The 18370-nt window shown below is 45.8% G+C and overlaps 1 long non-coding RNA gene across 1 annotated transcript in view; it reads left to right on the top strand.

Annotated features, from left to right (window-relative positions):
- The first annotated feature begins 579 nt into the window (after window positions 1-579).
- The window catches only part of LOC134929327 (uncharacterized), a 58548-nt gene continuing 40757 nt past the window's right edge, over window positions 580-18370 (top strand). The window contains exons 1-2 of the long non-coding RNA XR_010178475.1: window positions 580-1390; window positions 6319-6411. This is a non-coding gene — a long non-coding RNA (uncharacterized LOC134929327). The remainder of the gene's footprint in view (window positions 1391-6318; window positions 6412-18370) is intronic.

Raw genomic sequence — 18370 nt, 5'->3', positions numbered from 1 at the left:
CCAGCCAATCAGCTCCAAACTGTAATTTTTCAAACACATGACAGTTAGGAGCTGATTGGCTGGGGCACCATTTATCATACGCAACAAGTTTTATCATTCACTACGTTTTATCACTTGTTGATAAATGAGCCCCTAAGTACCTAATGTTTGCAGCTTTTTTACAGCATGACTGACTATTGAGACTGAAAGAAATAAGCAACAACATCCATACCCCCATTTGCCAAACCATAACATAGATTTTCTAAGTCCGGGTACACAGGGACGTGCAGTCAGGGGAGGCAGGGGAGGCAGTGCCTCCCCTGCCATTAGTGATTCCATTAATGATTAAAATAATATAAAGAAGATAATTATGACACATTCGGTGTCATAAGTATCTGCTTCATAGTATTTAAAACAATTTGGCTTGTACATTGACTTTGGGAGGCACCGATAGTGGTGCCTCCAGCAGTCAATGGCACAGGGGACAAAGCGGGGGGCGGGGCCATGCTGCGGGCTGAAGAAGCTCGTATGAAATCAATGAAGAAGCGGCACCATTAGAAGTGCCGCTGTGACACAGGGGAGTGCTTTCACCAATGAAAGCACTCCCCTGTCAGTGAGGAGAGATGTGATTGGCAAGCGGCTCCGTCACTGGAGCCGCTGTCAATCATCACAGGGTGGATGAGGAGGCGGTGCGGGCATAGTGGCGGTCAGGCCGAACAGTGTCACCTCACCTCACTGTGTAATCAGTTAATGGAGTGCGCTGTGGCCAGCGGCAGCTGTTGGGAGGGACGCTCAGTACATCAGAGACCCCCGGCTGCGACCCCCCCCCCCCGTGCGGCCGCGACCACCCACACCACTGTGCGCTGGTCATGCCGCGCGACCACCCACACCACTGCGCTGGTCATGCCGGCTCAGTGGAAGGCTGTCTCACTAGCCTTGGCTTCCCTGCACCGCAAATATAGTGTGATGTCAGGACGTGTGACATCACTGGAGCGCCACCCCGGCACCCATGCGTCCCGAACTGAAGGAAGCCACACAGAACAGTGGCAGCAGCACCTGAGGTGAGGAGAGTCCTGCTGGCTGCTGATCCACTGCGATGATATGGTACTATGATTCACATGGCTCCTCACACATCGATATATATATATATATATATATATATATATATATATATATATATATATATATATATATATATATATATATATATATATACTAGCTCACAGCCACCCACCGATCACCACCTTCAGCCGCCCACCACCCGCTGCTCACCGCCGTCAACCACCCACCACTCACCGCCGCCCGCCGCTCACCGCCTCCAGCCACCCACCGCCATCTGCAACAAATGGCAGTCACCGTCAGCGGGACCTCACCGCCGCTGCCCATGGGTGCCTCCGGTGACCACAGTCAGGTAATGTTCCACTGCTGTCACCCTCTCTCCCTGTCGTTACTGTCTCTGTCCCTACTGTCACTCTCTCTCTCCCTGCTGTCACTCTCGTCACTCTGTCCCTGCTGTCACTCTTGTCACTCTGTCCCTGCTGTCACTTTCGTCACTCTCTCTCCCTGTCGTTACTCTCTCCCTGATGTCACTGTCGTCACTCTCCCTGTCATCACTCTCTCTCCCTGACGTTACTCTCTCTCTCTCTCCCTGTCGTCACTCTGGCTGTCCCTGCTGTCACAATTTCTGCTCATTAAGTGTGCTACAATGTGAATTTCGGCTCATTAAGTGTGCTAGAATGTGAATTTCGGCTCATTAAGTGTGCTAGAATGTGAATTTCGGCTCATTAAGTGTGCTAGAATGTGAATTTCGGCTCATTAAGTGTGCTAGAATGTGAATTTCGGCTCATTCATTGTGCTACAATGTGAATTTCGGCTCATTAAGTGTGCTACAATGTGAATTTCGGCTCATTAAGTGTGCTACAATGTGAATTTCGGCTCATTAAGTGTGCTAGAATGTGAATGTCGGCTCATTCACTGTGCTACAATGTGAATTTCGGCTCATTAAGTGTGCTACAATGTGAATTTCGGCTCATTAAGTGTGCTAGAATGTGATGTCGGCTCATTCAGTGTGCTAGAATGTGAATGTCGGCTCATTCAGTGTGCTAGAATGTGAATGTCGGCTCATTCAGTGTGCTAGAATGTGAATGTCGGCTCATTCAGTGTGCTACAATGTGTATTTCGGCTCATTCAGTGTGCTACAATGTGAATTTCGGCTCATTCAGTGTGCTACAATGTGAATTTCGGCTCATTCAGTGTGCTACAATGTGAATTTCGGCTCATTCAGTGTGCTAGAATGTGTATTTCGGCTCATTCAGTGTGCTACAATGTGAATTTCGGCTCATTCAGTGTGCTACAATGTGAATTTCGGCTCATTCAGTGTGCTACAATGTGAATTTCGGCTTAAGTGTGGTATAGTGTGAATGTCGGCTCACTCAGTGTGCTACAATGTGAATTTCGGCTCATTCAGTGTGCTACAATGTGAATTTCGGCTCATTCAGTGTGCTAGAATGTGTATTTCGGCTCATTCAGTGTGCTACAATGTGAATTTCGGCTCATTCAGTGTGCTACAATGTGAATTTCGGCTCATTCAGTGTGCTACAATGTGAATTTCGGCTTAAGTGTGGTATAGTGTGAATGCCGGCTCACTCAGTGTGCTACAATGTGAATTTCGGCTCATTCAGTGTGCTAGAATGTGTATTTCGGCTCATTCAGTGTGCTACAATGTGAATTTCGGCTCATTCAGTGTGCTACAATGTGAATTTCGGCTCATTCAGTGTGCTACAATGTGAATTTCGGCTTAAGTGTGGTATAGTGTGAATGCCGGCTCACTCAGTGTGCTACAATGTGAATTTCGGCTCATTCAGTGTGCTACAATGTGAATTTCGGCTTATTAAGTGTGGTATAGTGTGAATGCCGGCTCACTCAGTGTGCTACAATGTGAATTTCGGCTCATTCAGTGTGCTACAATGTGAATTTCGGCTCATTCAGTGTGCTACAATGTGAATTTCGGATCATTCAGTGTGCTTCAATGTGAATTTCGGCTCACTCTGTGTGCTATAATGTGTGTGTGTGTGTGTGTGTGTGTGTATACACACATATATATATATATATATATATATATATATATATATAAAATATGTGCCTCCCCAGCCAATGACCTCACCGCACGTCACTGGTACACACTATGGCACGATATTTCCAGTCAAAGCGGAACAACATATCGTGCATATCGGGTCGATTGCGTGCTCCCGTGGGTCGCATGTGATATCTTCTGGTTGGCCGAACAGCATGGCCAATCAGAAGATATTGTGTGCAATCCCATGCTGGTATGCACAGCACAATGCAGGGTCCTGTTGCACATCAGACCGGCCGAGAACACATCACTCTGATGTGTACCCAGCCTAACAGTGTACTGTATTTTGGTGGTCATTCCGAGTTGTTCGCTCGCTAGCTGCTTTTAGCAGCAGTGCAAACGCTAGGCCGCCGCCCTCTGGGAGTGTATCTTAGCTTAGCAAAATTGCTACTAAATATTTTCTTGCAGTTTCTGAGTAGCTCCAGACCTACTCCTAGACTGCGATCAGCTCGGTCCGTTTAGTTCCTGGTTTGACGTCACAAACACGCCCTGCTTTCGTTCAGCCACTCCCCCGTTTCTCCAGACACTCCCGCGTTTTTCCCTGACACGCCTGCGTTTTTTAGCACACTCCCGGAAAACGTTCAGTTACCACCCAGAAACGCCCCTTTCCTGTCAATTATTCACCGATCAGCAGTCCGACTGAAAAGCGTTGCACCAGCACCAGCAAATCTACTAAGTTTTGTGTTAAATAACTTGGCGCATGCGCTCTGCGTACCATGCGCATGCGCATTTAGCAACAAATCGCAGCATAGCGAAAATCGGCAATGAGCGAACAACTCGGAATGACCACCTTTGTTTTATGTGGTTCATCACTTGTTAATATTCTGTAACAATGCTATTTATCAATACTAGCATACTGAAAACAAATAAAATCATACTTAATAATAGCTTGAACTCAAATAATGTAATTGGCGGATCACATGAAAATAAGGTTTTTTTATATTGAAATCGTGTTTTGCATTTCATGCTGAAGACAACAAAGAGGAATTAAATCAGTTTCAGAAATGATCAAGGTACTTTCAACATTTTTCATCCCTATCCCAGTGTGTAACTAATTTACTAAACAGGATTAGTAATTTGTAATATGGTGTTTACTAAAGAGCAATTATATTAGTACTTTCTAACCATTCAAGCCACTCACACTGCTTCCTATTCAGGTTATATTAGGAATATGAGTGACATAAGATTTCTAAAGGCAAATGTGCTGCAGGCAAAGTGCCGTGTATTGTGTGTTGTACTAAATAAAGCTTTGCTTTTCAAAGGGAATCAGTCAGAGCTAAAGTGATTGTTTGAGTTACACACTAGAAACAGGGCCGTTTCTTGGGGCAGGCGAGCAGTGCAACCGCACTGGGCGCCCGCCGCGGCACTAACTGTGGCTCCCTGCTTTCCCCTCCTATTTCTCCCCGAGTAACCCGCTCGGGGGGCGGAGTTTCACGGAATGACGCGGTTGCGTCGTTACGTCACTACGCAACCCCGTCACTCCGCAAAACTCCCCCCCCCCGAGCGGAGTACAGAGGGGGATCCAAGTTAGGAATAGGGAAAGGCCGGCACGAGGAGCGACTGGTGAGGCGGGCCGAAGAGCGGTAATCGCCTCTGTAAGTATTCTCTCTCTCTCAATGTGTAAAATGGGGACACCTGCCGTAATGTGTGAAATGGGGACTCTTGCCTGCCGTAGTGTGGGGATTTAATGTATCAAGGGCATTGCGGTGTGTGGCATAATATGGTGCAGGGGGCATTACTGTGTCGAGCTTAATATGGCAGAATTTTTTTTTCCTGTGGTGGTCGTGATCTGTTGGAGCAGGGTCAAAAACTGGATTGTGAGGTAGTCTTTTCAGACGAGACCATGCCCATTTAAATGAGGCCACACCCATTTAGACAAGGCCACGCCCCCTCGGCAGGTGCACGCGCAAGTTTTTTTATTCTATCTAGGTGTGTGTGTGTGGGGGGGGGGACATTTTTTTATGTCATGGGGGGCGCATTTTTAAATCTCGCACTGGGAGCTAAATTGGCTAGAAACAGCCCTGACTAGAAACGCATGATGATTTTCCCCTCTATGGGGGTCATTCTGAGTTGTTCGCTCGTTAGTTTTTTTCACAACGGAGCGATTTGTCGCAAACTGCGCATGCGGAATGTTCGCAGTGCGCCTGCGCCAAGTAAATTAGCACAAAAGTTTGGTATTTTACTCACGGCCTAACGAAGATTTTTCATCGTTCTGGTGATCGGAGTGTGATTGACAGGAAGTGGGTGTTTCTGGGCGGAAACTGGCCGTTTTATGGGAGTGTGCGGAAAAACGCAGGCGTTTCAGGGAAAAATGTGGGAGTGGCTGGAGAAACGGGGGAGTGTCTGGCTGAACGCTGGGTGTGTTTGTGACGTCAAACCAGGAACGAAACTGACTGAACTGATCGCAGTGTAGGAGTAAGTCTCGAGCTACTCAGAAACTGCTAAGAAATTTCTATTCGCAATTCTGCTAATCTTTCGTTCGCAATTCTGCTAAGCTAAGATACACTCCCAGAGGGCGGCGGCTTAGCGTGTGCAATGCTGCTAAAAGCAGCTAGCGAGCGAACAACTAGGAATGAGGGCCTATATGTATCATATACTGTGTATGTATATACAAATTACACTTTTGAAGGCATTTATTATAGGTTTTTTTTTCTTTTTACATCCTGCCCATGTAGTAGGACCACTACATAACTACTCCAGGGCTCTCAAATGAATTAGATTATTGCTAAACCTATTGTCAGAACCTCTGGTATTCCACCAGCTTTTAATTGTAAAAAGCTCAGATTCTATTGTCACTGACAATTGTTAGTGTTGGTGGCTTTCCTCAGCTAATTCACTGAGCCTATGTGGGTAACCCCCCATTACTTTATTCACTTTAGTACTGAAAACAATATAGAGGATGATTTAAAAGTAACCTGTGTTCCATTCTTTCCTCCTACATTGCTAAGGCTCCCAGAACCCTCTCTGTCCTAATGTGTTTTTTTTTTATGTGATACAATGATCTTTCCTTCCTTCCTTCCTTCCTTCCTTCCTTCCTTCCTTCCTTCCTTCCTTCCTTCCTTCCTTCCTTCCTTCCTTCCTTCCTTCCTTCCTTCCTTCCTTCCTTCCTTCCTTCCTTCCTTCCTTCCTTCTCTCTCTCTCTCACATTCTCTCTTAACTAACTTTGACGATATTTTAATTTCTCTTATTTTATACAATCACTCCAGTGGTCAAGATCTGTGCCCAGCAAACCTTGGTCTATTCAATAGTTCTACTGGTTTAGTGAAGGAATTTAATGTGAACGCAAGATTCATTTTTGGGTAATTATTCCCCTTTAATTGTTAAAAGACATATTACTAGATCAGTTTTAATTACTACCTACCAGACAGTAGATAATTAATGATGTTATGTTATTGCTGTAGAGGTTTCACCTCGTGAGTTTTAGCAATGAATTATGGGATAATGTGGGCAAGCACAGTGTCAGTACTGTTGAATATTCAGACACACAGCAAATCACTGTTACATACTAGATTCCTAACAAGATAATTATACACGTACAATGCAGACCTGTCAAAGTGCCAATCTTATTGTGTTTGAGACTGGTATCTTGACTTGCCGTACACAAGTGTGACATGCATACTAGTTGAGTTAGGGGGAAGGGGTGGGAAATAAGTATACAATGGGGGCTGTGTACCAGTGAGAATGGTTATAGTATATGTAACTAATACACAAGGGTATATAGAAAGACAATTAACAAATCTGAAACTTTTATAAAATGTTTAATGGAAATATTTAAATATGCTATACGCACTAGTATAAACTATTACATTGAAAGGCCTATTTGTCATTCAATATTTGTGGGATATTCCCTGTAAACAGATGTTTTCAGGGGGCACCCATACATATTAAGTATCCGCCATATGTACTATGGAGAGATTGCTGCAGATATCTCATATCATATCTCCAATCTTATCTGCTAATATAGCCCCCATAGGTTTCTATTGGGGCGCAGTGCTGTCAGATGTACCAAGCTTGGCCCTGATAGGATAACGCCATATCCAGAACCCTCCCTGGCAATAGCTGCCGCATATGTGTGGTCAGTAGATTCCGCATGTGCAGAACAGCCCGATCCCCCGAAAGAGAGGGGAATGATAGCTTTTGCAATCATTTCACTTCTTTTCACATTGCATGGATGGGCTCTTTAGAGCCCCCCTCATTGCATGTGATTGTTAGTGCATTCCTGTGAATGTTAATTTCTTATTGCCGCAAATAGCAGTAATAAATTCTGATTATTGGTAGTGATGAGCGGGTTCGGTTCCTCGGAATCCGAACCCCCCCGAACTTCAGCCTTTTTATACGGGTCCGAGGCAGACTCGGATCTTCCCGCCTTGCTCGGTTAACCCGAGCGCGCCCGAAAGTCATCATACCGCTGTCGGATTCTCGCGAGGCTCGGATTCTATCGCGAGACTCGGATTCTATATAAGGAGCGGCGCGTCGCCGCCATTTTCACACGTGCATTGAGATTGATAGGGAGAGGACGTGGCTGGCGTCCTCTCCGTTTAGAATAGAAATAGATAGAGAGTGAGAGTGAGACACTTGATTTACTGGAGCTTAGGAGTACTCAGAGAGTGCAGAGTTTACTAGTGACTGACCAGTGACCACCAGTGCAGTTTTATTATTATTTAATATAATCCGTTCTCTGCCTGAAAAAAAACGATACACAGTGACACAGTATACCATATCTGTGCTCAGCCTCAGTGTGCTGCATCATCTATGTATATCTGACTGTGCTGAGTGCTCACTGCTCACACAGCTTAATTGTGGGGGAGACTGGGGAGCAGTTATAGCAGGAGTACATTAACAGTGCACACTTTTGCTGCCAGAGTGCCACTGCCAGTGTGACTGACCAGTGACCACTGACCACCAGTATATTGTGATTGTCTGCCTGAAAAAGTTAAACACTCGTCGTGTGGTGTTTTTATTCTATAAACGCATTCTGCTGACAATGTCCAGCAGGTCCGTCATTATATAATATATACCTGTCCTGCAGTAGTGATATATATATATTTTTTATATCATTATCATCCAGTCTATATTAGCAGCAGACGCAGTACGGTAGTCCACGGCTGTAGCTACCTCTGTGTCGGCAGTCGCTCGTCCATCCATAATTGTATACCACCTACCTGTGGTGTTTTTTTTTTCTATCTTCTTGATACTAGTAGCTTACTTTAGGAGTCTGCAGTGCTGACAGTGTCCAGCAGGTCCGTCATTATATAATATATACCTGTCCGGCTGCAGAAGTGATATATATATATTTTTTATATCATTATCATCCAGTCTATATTAGCAGCAGACGCAGTACGGTAGTCCACGGCTGTAGCTACCTCTGTGTCGGCAGTCGCTCGTCCATCCATAATTGTATACCACCTACCTGTGGTGTTTTGTTTTTTTCTATCTTCTTGATACTAGTAGCTTACTTTAGGAGTCTGCAGTGCTGACAGTGTCCAGCAGGTCCGTCATTATATAATATATACCTGTCCGGCTGCAGTAGTGATATATATATATATATATTTTTTATATCATTATCATCCAGTCTATATTAGCAGCAGACGCAGTACGGTAGTCCACGGCTGTAGCTACCTATGTGTCGGCAGTCGCTCGTCCATCCATAATTGTATACCACCTACCTGTGGTGTTTTTTTTTTTTTCTATCTTCTTGATACTAGTAGCTTACTTTAGGAGTCTGCAGTGCTGACAGTGTCCAGCAGGTCCGTCATTATATAATATATACCTGTCCGGCTGCAGTAGTGATATATATATATTTTTTATATCATTATCATCCAGTCTATATTAGCAGCAGACGCAGTACGGTAGTCCACGGCTGTAGCTACCTCTGTGTCGGCAGTCGCTCGTCTATCCATAATTGTATACCACCTACCTGTGGTGTTTTTTTTTTCTATCTTCTTGATACTAGTAGCTTACTTTAGGAGTCTGCAGTGCTGACAGTGTCCAGCAGGTCCGTCATTATATAATATATACCTGTCCGGCTGCAGTAGTGATATATATATATTTTTTATATCATTATCATCCAGTCTATATTAGCAGCAGACGCAGTACGGTAGTCCACGGCTGTAGCTACCTCTGTGTCGGCAGTCGCTCGTCCATCCATAAGTATACTAGTATCCATCCATCTCCATTGTTTACCTGAGGTGCCTTTTAGTTGTGCCTATTAAAATATGGAGAACAAAAATGTGGAGGTTCCAAAAATAGGGAAAGATCAAGATCGACTTCCACCTCGTGCTGAAGCTGCTGCCACTAGTCATGGCCGAGACGATGAAATGCCATCAACGTCGTCTGCCAAGGCCGATGCCCAATGTCATAGTACAGAGCATGTAAAATCCAAAACACCAAATATCAGTAAAAAAAGGACTCAAAAATCTAAAATAAAATTGTCGGAGGAGAAGCGTAAACTTGCCAATATGCCATTTACCACACGGAGTGGCAAGGAACGGCTGAGGCCCTGGCCTATGTTCATGGCTAGTGGTTCAGCTTCACATGAGGATGGAAGCACTCAGCCTCTCGCTAGAAAAATGAAAAGACTCAAGCTGGCAAAAGCACAGCAAAGAACTGTGCGTTCTTCGAAATCACAAATCCACAAGGAGAGTCCAATTGTGTCGTTTGCGATGCCTGACCTTCCCAACACTGGACGTGAAGAGCATGCGCCTTCCACCATTTGCACGCCCCCTGCAAGTGCTGGAAGGAGCACCCGCAGTCCAGTTCCTGATAGTCAGATTGAAGATGTCAGTGTTGAAGTACACCAGGATGAGGAGGATATGGGTGTTGCTGGCGCTGGGGAGGAAATTGACCAGGAGGATTCTGATGGTGAGGTGGTTTGTTTAAGTCAGGCACCCGGGAAGACACCTGTTGTCCGTGGGAGGAATAGGGCCATTGCCATGCCTGGTGAAAATACCAAAAAAATCAGCTCTTCGGTGTGGAAGTATTTCAACAGAAATGCGGACAACATTTGTCAAGCCATGTGTTGCCTTTGTCAAGCTGTAATAAGTAGGGGTAAGGACGTTAACCACCTCGGAACATCCTCCCTTATACGTCACCTGCAGCGCATTCATCATAAGTCAGTGACAAGTTCAAAAACTTTGGGCGACAGCGGAAGCAGTCCACTGACCAGTAAATCCCTTCCTCTTGTAACCAAGCTCACGCAAACCACCCCACCAACTCCCTCAGTGTCAATTTCCTCCTTCCCCAGGAATGCCAATAGTCCTGCAGGCCATGTCACTGGCAATTCTGACGAGTCCTCTCCTGCCTGGGATTCCTCCGATGCATCCTTGCGTGTAACGCCTACTGCTGCTGGCGCTGCTGTTGTTGCTGCTGGGAGTCGATGGTCATCCCAGAGGGGAAGTCGTAAGACCACTTTTACTACTTCCACCAAGCAATTGACTGTCCAACAGTCCTTTGCGAGGAAGATGAAATATCACAGCAGTCATCCTGCTGCAAAGCGGATATCTTAGGCCTTGGCATCCTGGGCGGTGAGAAACGTGGTTCCGGTATCCATCATTACTGCAGAGCCAACTAGAGACTTGTTGGAGGTACTGTGTCCCCGGTACCAAATACCATCTAGGTTCCATTTCTCTGGGCAGGCGATACCGAAAATGTACACAGACCTCAGAAAAAGACTCACCAGTGTCCTAAAAAATGCAGTTGTACCCAATGTCCCCTTAACCACGGACATGTGGACAAGTGGAGCAGGGCAGGCTCAGGACTATATGACTGTGACAGCCCACTGGGTAGATGTATGGACTCCCGCCGCAAGAACAGCAGCGGCGACACCAGTAGCAGCATCTCGCAAACGCCAACTCTTTCCTAGGCAGGCTACGCTTTGTATCACCGCTTTCCAGAATACGCACACAGCTGAAAACCTCTTACGGCAACTGAGGAAGATCATCGCGGAATGGCTTACCCCAATTGGACTCTCCTGTGGATTTGTGGCATCGGACAACGCCAGCAATATTGTGTGTGCATTAAATCTGGGCAAATTCCAGCACGTCCCATGTTTTGCACATACCTTGAATTTGGTGGTGCAGAATTATTTAAAAAACGAGAGGGGCGTGCAAGAGATGCTGTCGGTGGCCAGAAGAATTGCGGGACACTTTCGGCGTACAGGCACCACGTACAGAAGACTGGAGCACCACCAAAAACGCATGAACCTGCCCTGCCATCATCTGAAGCAAGAAGTGGTAACGAGGTGGAATTCAACCCTCTATATGCTTCAGAGGTTGGAGGAGCAGCAAAAGGCCATTCAAGCCTATACAACTGAGCACGATATAGGAGGTGGAATGCACCTGTCTCAAGCGCAGTGGAGAATGATTTCAACGTTGTGCAAGGTTCTGCAACCTTTTGAACTTGCCACACGTGAAGTCAGTTCAGACACTGCCAGCCTGAGTCAGGTAATTCCCCTCATCAGGCTTTTGCAGAAGAAGCTGGAGACATTGAAGGAGGAGCTAACACAGAACGATTCCGCTAGGCATGTGGGACTTGTGGATGGAGCCCTTAATTCGCTTAACAAGGATTCACGGGTGGTCAATCTGTTGAAATCAGAGCACTACATTTTGGCCACCGTGATCGATCCTAGATTTAAAACCTACCTTGGATCTCTCTTTCCGGCAGACACAAGTCTGCTGGGGTTCAAAGAACTGCTGGTGACAAAATTGTCAAGTCAAGCGGAACGCGACCTGTCAACATCTCCTCCTTCACATTCTCCCGCAACTGGGGGTGCGAGGAAAAGACTCAGAATTCCGACCCCACCCGCTGGCGGTGATGCAGGGTAGTCTGGAGCGACTGCTGATGCTGACATCTGGTCCGGACTGAAGGACCTGACAATGATTACGGACATGTCGTCTACTGTCACTGCATATGATTCTCTCCCCATTGAAAGAATGGTGGAGGATTATATGAGTAGGCACGTCAGACAGTCCGTACTTATACTGGCAGGAAAAAGAGGCAATTTGGAGGCCCTTGCACAAACTGGCTTTATTCTACCTAAGTTGCCCTCCCACAAGTGTGTACTCCGAAAGAGTGTTTAGTGCCGCCGCTCACCTTGTCAGCAATCGGCGTACGAGGTTACATCCAGAAAATGTGGAGAAGATGATGTTCATTAAAATGAATTATAATCAATTCCTCCGCGGAGACATTGACCAGCAGCAATTGCCTCCACAAAGTACACAGGGAGCTGAGATGGTGGATTCCAGTGGGGACGAATTGATAATCTGTGAGGAGGGGGATGTACACGGTGATATATCGGAGGATGATGATGAGGTGGACATCTTGCCTCTGTAGAGCCAGTTTGTGCAAGGAGAGATTAATTGCTTCTTTTTTGGTGGGGGTCCAAACCAACCCGTCATTTCAGTCACAGTCGTGTGGCAGACCCTGTCACTGAAATGATGGGTTGGTTAAAGTGTGCATGTCCTGTTTATACAACATAAGGGTGGGTGGGAGGGCCCAAGGACAATTCCATCTTGCACCTCTTTTTTCTTTCATTTTTCTTTGCGTCATGTGCTGTTTGGGGAGTAGTTTTTTGAAGGGCCATCCTGCGTGACACTGCAGTGCCACTCCTAGATGGGCCAGGTGTTTGTGTCGGCCACTAGGGTCGCTTAGCTTAGTCACACAGCTACCTCATTGCGCCTCTCTTTTTCTTTGCGTCATGTGCTGTTTGGGGGGTGTTTTTTGGAAGGGCCATCCTGCGTGACACTGCAGTGCCACTCCTAGATGGCCCAGGTGTTTGTGTCGGCCACTAGGGTCGCTTAGCTTACTCACACAGCTACCTCATTGCGCCTCTTTTTTTTCTTCTTTGCGTCATGTGCTGTTTGGGGAGTAGTTTTTTGAAGGGCCATCCTGCGTGACACTGCAGTGACACTCCTAGATGGGCCAGGTGTTTGTGTCGGCCACTTGGGTCGCTGAGCTTAGTCATCCAGCGACCTCGGTGCAAATTTTAGGACTAAAAATAATATTGTGAGGTGTGAGGTGTTCAGAATAGACTGAAAATGAGTGGAAATTATGGTTATTGAGGTTAATAATACTTTGGGATTAAAATGACCCCCAAATTCTATGATTTAAGCTGTTTTTTAGGGTTTTTTGAAAAAAACACCCGAATCCAAAACACACCCGAATCCGACAAAAAAAATTTGGTGAGGTTTTGCCAAAACGCGTTCGAACCCAAAACACGGCCGCGGAACCAAACACAAAACCAAAACACAAAACCCGAAAAATTTCCGGTGCTCATCACTAATTATTGGGTCGAAATCCCGATAATTAGTTCATCTGCAAAGCTTCCGTACTTTAATTACAGGAGACCTATGGAAGAGCACGCAGAAGCTGCCTGTTGTAATAAGCAGAAATAAAGGGAAACAATTGAATCTGCCTCATGAGTCAAAAATGTTATCTGTTTTTCTCCTTAAATATACAATAGAGGATGGATATGAATAGTGGCGGGTTTTACCTATGGGCTGCAGTACTGCAAACCCCCCCCCCCTTTCCCCGTAAAATCCGCCACCCAGCTCAGTGTCAGTGAAGCCAGATGCTCTCCGTGACTGCACGGGCTTCACGGCGACAGTGAATTCCTATTGGAAGTCCTACCTGCCAGTCACAGAGACACAAGGCTGTCCCATTGGGAGTCGTTTCCTCCCTTTGTGACTACCAGACTGGGCTGCAATTAGCAGAGAGCTGGCTTCCTGTAGGAAGCCACTCCCTGCCTCATCAGCCCTAACCGGCTTATATGGGCTGCAGTCAGTGCAGTCCATAGAAGCCAGAGGGTTGCTATACGCACTCAAGCCGACACTTGTGCAGCGTTGGACCCAGCGCCTGTCTGGTCCACTGCACAGGCGCCGGGACCCTGGACCCGGGTCATGCCTCTACCTAAAATAGGTTGGACCTGCTGCTGGTTATGAACAATACATTATTACTTAGTTGGCTGATTCATATACAGTACCAGTCATAAGTTTGGACACACCTTCTCATTCAATGGTTTTTATTTATTTTAATTATTTTCTACATTGTAGATTAATACTGAAGATATCAAAACAATGAAAGAACACATATGGAATTATGTTGTACACAAAAAAGTGTTAAACAAATCAAAATATGTTTTATATTTTAGATTCCTCAAAGTAGCCCCCCTTTGCTTTGATGACAGCTTTGCACACTCTTGGCATTCTGTCAATCAGCTTCATGATGTAGTCTCCTGGAATGGTTTTCCAACAGTCTTGAAGAAGTTCCCAGAGGTGCTGAGCACTTGTTGGCTGCTTTTTCTTCACTCTGCAGTCCAACTCATCCCAAACTATCACAATTGGGTTTAGGTCAGGGGATTGTGGAGGCCAGGTCATCTGACACAGTACTCCATCACTTTCCTTCTTGGTCAAGTAGCCCTTACATAGCCTGGAGGTGTGTTTGGGGTCACTGTCTTCTTGAAAAACAAATGATGGTTCCAGTAAGCGCATACCAGCTGGGATGGCATGGCGCTGCAGAATGCTGTGGTAGCCATGCTGGTTAAATGTGCCTTGAATTTTGAATAAATCACCAACAATGTCGCCAGCAAAGCACCCCCACACCATCACACCTCCTCCTCAATGCTTCACAGTGGGAACCACACATGCAGAAACCATCCGCTCACCTTCTCTGCGTCTCACAAAGACATGGCGGTTGGAACCAAAAATCTCAAATTTGGACTCATCAAACCAAAGTACAGATTTCCACTGGTCTAATGTCCATTCCTTGTGTTTCTTGGCCCAAACAATTCTCTTCTTGTTGTTGTTCATTCTCAGTAGTGGCTTCTTCGCAGCAATTTGACCATGAAGGCCTGATTCACACAGTCTCCTCTGAACAGTTGATGTTGAGGTTTGTCTGCTACCTGAACTCTGTGAAGAATTTATGTTGGCTCTAATCTGAGGTGCTGTTAAGTAGCGGTTTCTGAGGCTGGTAACTCTAATGAAGCAAAACAATATAATTAGGGTGTGTTCCAGAATAGGCGCTCAGCAGCTATGGTACAACAGACCTCATGAGATGTCACCACATCTCAGAAACAACAAATACTACCACAAAGTCAGACACCTGTATTTATACCCACAGCGCTATAACACAAGTTTATAAACAAGTAAAAAATCACCATAACATCCCTTATTAAAGGTTCCTGTGATGGTGTCCTCAAAGCGAATGTTCTGATGGAGTTTCTCCAGAATATAGCACCATGTAAGGAAATAAAAAATAAAGACCAATGCGTAGTAGCTGTCAGCTCCGAGAAAACACTGCTTCTTCACCGGAGACCCACTGTAGCCTAAACTAGACGCACGTCCAGGCTGAGTCTGCCAGTGTGCACACTTGGTCTCCACCTGAGGAGAGTGAGTTTCTTTGGGGAGCCAGCATCACTACTTCATGAACACAGTCGGGGGAACAGAACTGAAAGATACCTTTATGGGAGTACCATCATACCGAGCACTGTGAGCTGGGATACGAATGAGTGGACCCACATTTCACTCTCTCTTATACCAAAGATACCTTGATGTGTTTATCACCCACCTTGCGAGTGTGAGTTCTTGGGTATGCTTCATTCATATATATAATTCCATCATATTACGCCGGGTGCAGTTCAAGTGGGCGATGTCACGGCATTGGCAAAGAAACCTTGGTGGGCTTATAGCTTTTTGATCAAAGTGTGAGTGGGGTACGCTTCTAAGCCACCTCTAGATCCTTAAAAAAATACACTGAGAATTATGGATGTATAAAAGGAATTTACTACACATTGGTCTTTATTTTTTATTTCCTTACATGGTGCTATATTCTGGAGAAACTCCATCAGAACATTCGCTTTGAGGACTCCATCACAGGAACCTTTAATAAGGGATGTTATTGTGATTTTTTATTTGTTTATAATCTTGTGTTATAGCGCTGTGGGTATAAATACAGGTCTCTGACTTTGTGGTGGTAACTCTAATGAACTTATCCTTTGCAGCATAGGTTACTCTTGGTCTTCCTTTCCTGGGGCGGTCCTCATGAGAGCTAGTTTCATCATAGCGTTTGATGGTTTTTGCAACTGCACATTCAAAGTTCTTGAAATTTTCCATATAGACTGACCTTCATGTCTTAAAGTAATGATGGACTGTTGTTTCTTTTTGCTGAGTTGAGTGGTTTGTGCCATAATATGGATTACAACAGTAGTCAAATAGGGGTGTCCACTGTTTACTAACCCTATCTCTGCACAACACAACTGATGGTCTCAAACACATTAAAAAGGCACATAATTCCTAGAGATGAGCGCCTGAAATTTTTCGGGTTTTGTGTTTTGGTTTTGGGTTCGGTTCCGCGGCCGTGTTTTGGGTTCGAACGCGTTTTGGCAAAACCTCACCGAATTTTTTTTGTCGGATTCGGGTGTGTTTTGGATTCGGGTGTTTTTTTCAAAAAACACTAAAAAACAGCTTAAATCATAGAATTTGGGGGTCATTTTGATCCCAAAGTATTATTAACCTCAAAAACCATAATTTCCACTCATTTTCAGTCTATTCTGAATACCTCACACCTCACAATATTATTTTTAGTCCTAAAATTTGCACCGAGGTCGCTGTGTGAGTAAGATAAGCGACCCTAGTGGCCGACACAAACACCGGGCCCATCTAGGAGTGGCACTGCAGTGTCACGCAGGATGTCCCTTCCAAAAAACCCTCCCCAAACAGCACATGACGCAAAGAAAAAAAGAGGCGCAATGAGGTAGCTGACTGTGTGAGTAAGATTAGCGACCCTAGTGGCCGACACAAACACCGGGCCCATCTAGGAGTGGCACTGCAGTGTCACGCAGGATGTCCCTTCCAAAAAACCCTCCCCAAACAGCACATGACGCAAAGAAAAAAAGAGGCGCAATGAGGTAGCTGACTGTGTGAGTAAGATTAGCGACCCTAGTGGCCGACACAAACACCGGGCCCATCTAGGAGTGGCACTGCAGTGTCACGCAGGATGTCCCTTCCAAAAAACCCTCCCCAATCAGCACATGATGCAAAGAAAAAGAAAAGAAAAAAGAGGTGCAAGATGGAATTGTCCTTGGGCCCTCCCACCCACCCTTATGTTGTATAAACAAAACAGGACATGCACACTTTAACCAACCCATCATTTCAGTGACAGGGTCTGCCACACGACTGTGACTGATATGACGGGTTGGTTTGGACCCCCCCCCAAAAAAGAAGCAATTAATCTCTCCTTGCACAAACTGGCTCTACAGAGGCAAGATGTCCACCTCATCTTCACCCTCCGATATATCACCGTGTACATCCCCCTCCTCACAGATTATCAATTCGTCCCCACTGGAATCCACCATCTCAGCTCCCTGTGTACTTTGTGGAGGCAATTGCTGCTGGTCAATGTCTCCGCGGAGGAATTGATTATAATTCATTTTAATGAACATCATCTTCTCCACATTTTCTGGATGTAACCTCGTACGCCGATTGCTGACAAGGTGAGCGGCGGCACTAAACACTCTTTCGGAGTACACACTTGTGGGAGGGCAACTTAGGTAGAATAAAGCCAGTTTGTGCAAGGGCCTCCAAATTGCCTCTTTTTCCTGCCAGTATAAGTACGGACTGTGTGACGTGCCTACTTGGATGCGGTCACTCATATAATCCTCCACCATTCTATCAATGTTGAGAGAATCATATGCAGTGACAGTAGACGACATGTCCGTAATCGTTGTCAGGTCCTTCAGTCCGGACCAGATGTCAGCATCAGCAGTCGCTCCAGACTGCCCTGCATCACCGCCAGCGGGTGGGCTCGGAATTCTGAGCCTTTTCCTCGCACCCCCAGTTGCGGGAGAATGTGAAGGAGGAGATGTTGACAGGTCGCGTTCCGCTTGACTTGACAATTTTGTCACCAGCAGGTCTTTCAACCCCAGCAGACCTGTGTCTGCCGGAAAGAGAGATCCAAGGTAGGCTTTAAATCTAGGATCGAGCACGGTGGCCAAAATGTAGTGCTCTGATTTCAACAGATTGACCACCCGTGAATCCTTGTTAAGCGAATTAAGGGCTGCATCCACAAGTCCCACATGCCTAGCGGAATCGCTCCCTTTTAGCTCCTTCTTCAATGCCTCCAGCTTCTTCTGCAAAAGCCTGATGAGGGGAATGACCTGACTCAGGCTGGCAGTGTCTGAACTGACTTCACGTGTGGCAAGTTCAAAGGGCATCAGAACCTTGCACAACGTTGAAATCATTCTCCACTGCACTTGAGACAGGTGCA

This window comes from Pseudophryne corroboree, chromosome 5 (assembly GCF_028390025.1).
Source record: "Pseudophryne corroboree isolate aPseCor3 chromosome 5, aPseCor3.hap2, whole genome shotgun sequence".
Lineage (NCBI taxonomy): Eukaryota > Metazoa > Chordata > Amphibia > Anura > Myobatrachidae > Pseudophryne > Pseudophryne corroboree.
This window is presented reverse-complemented; position numbering and strand designations above follow the sequence as displayed.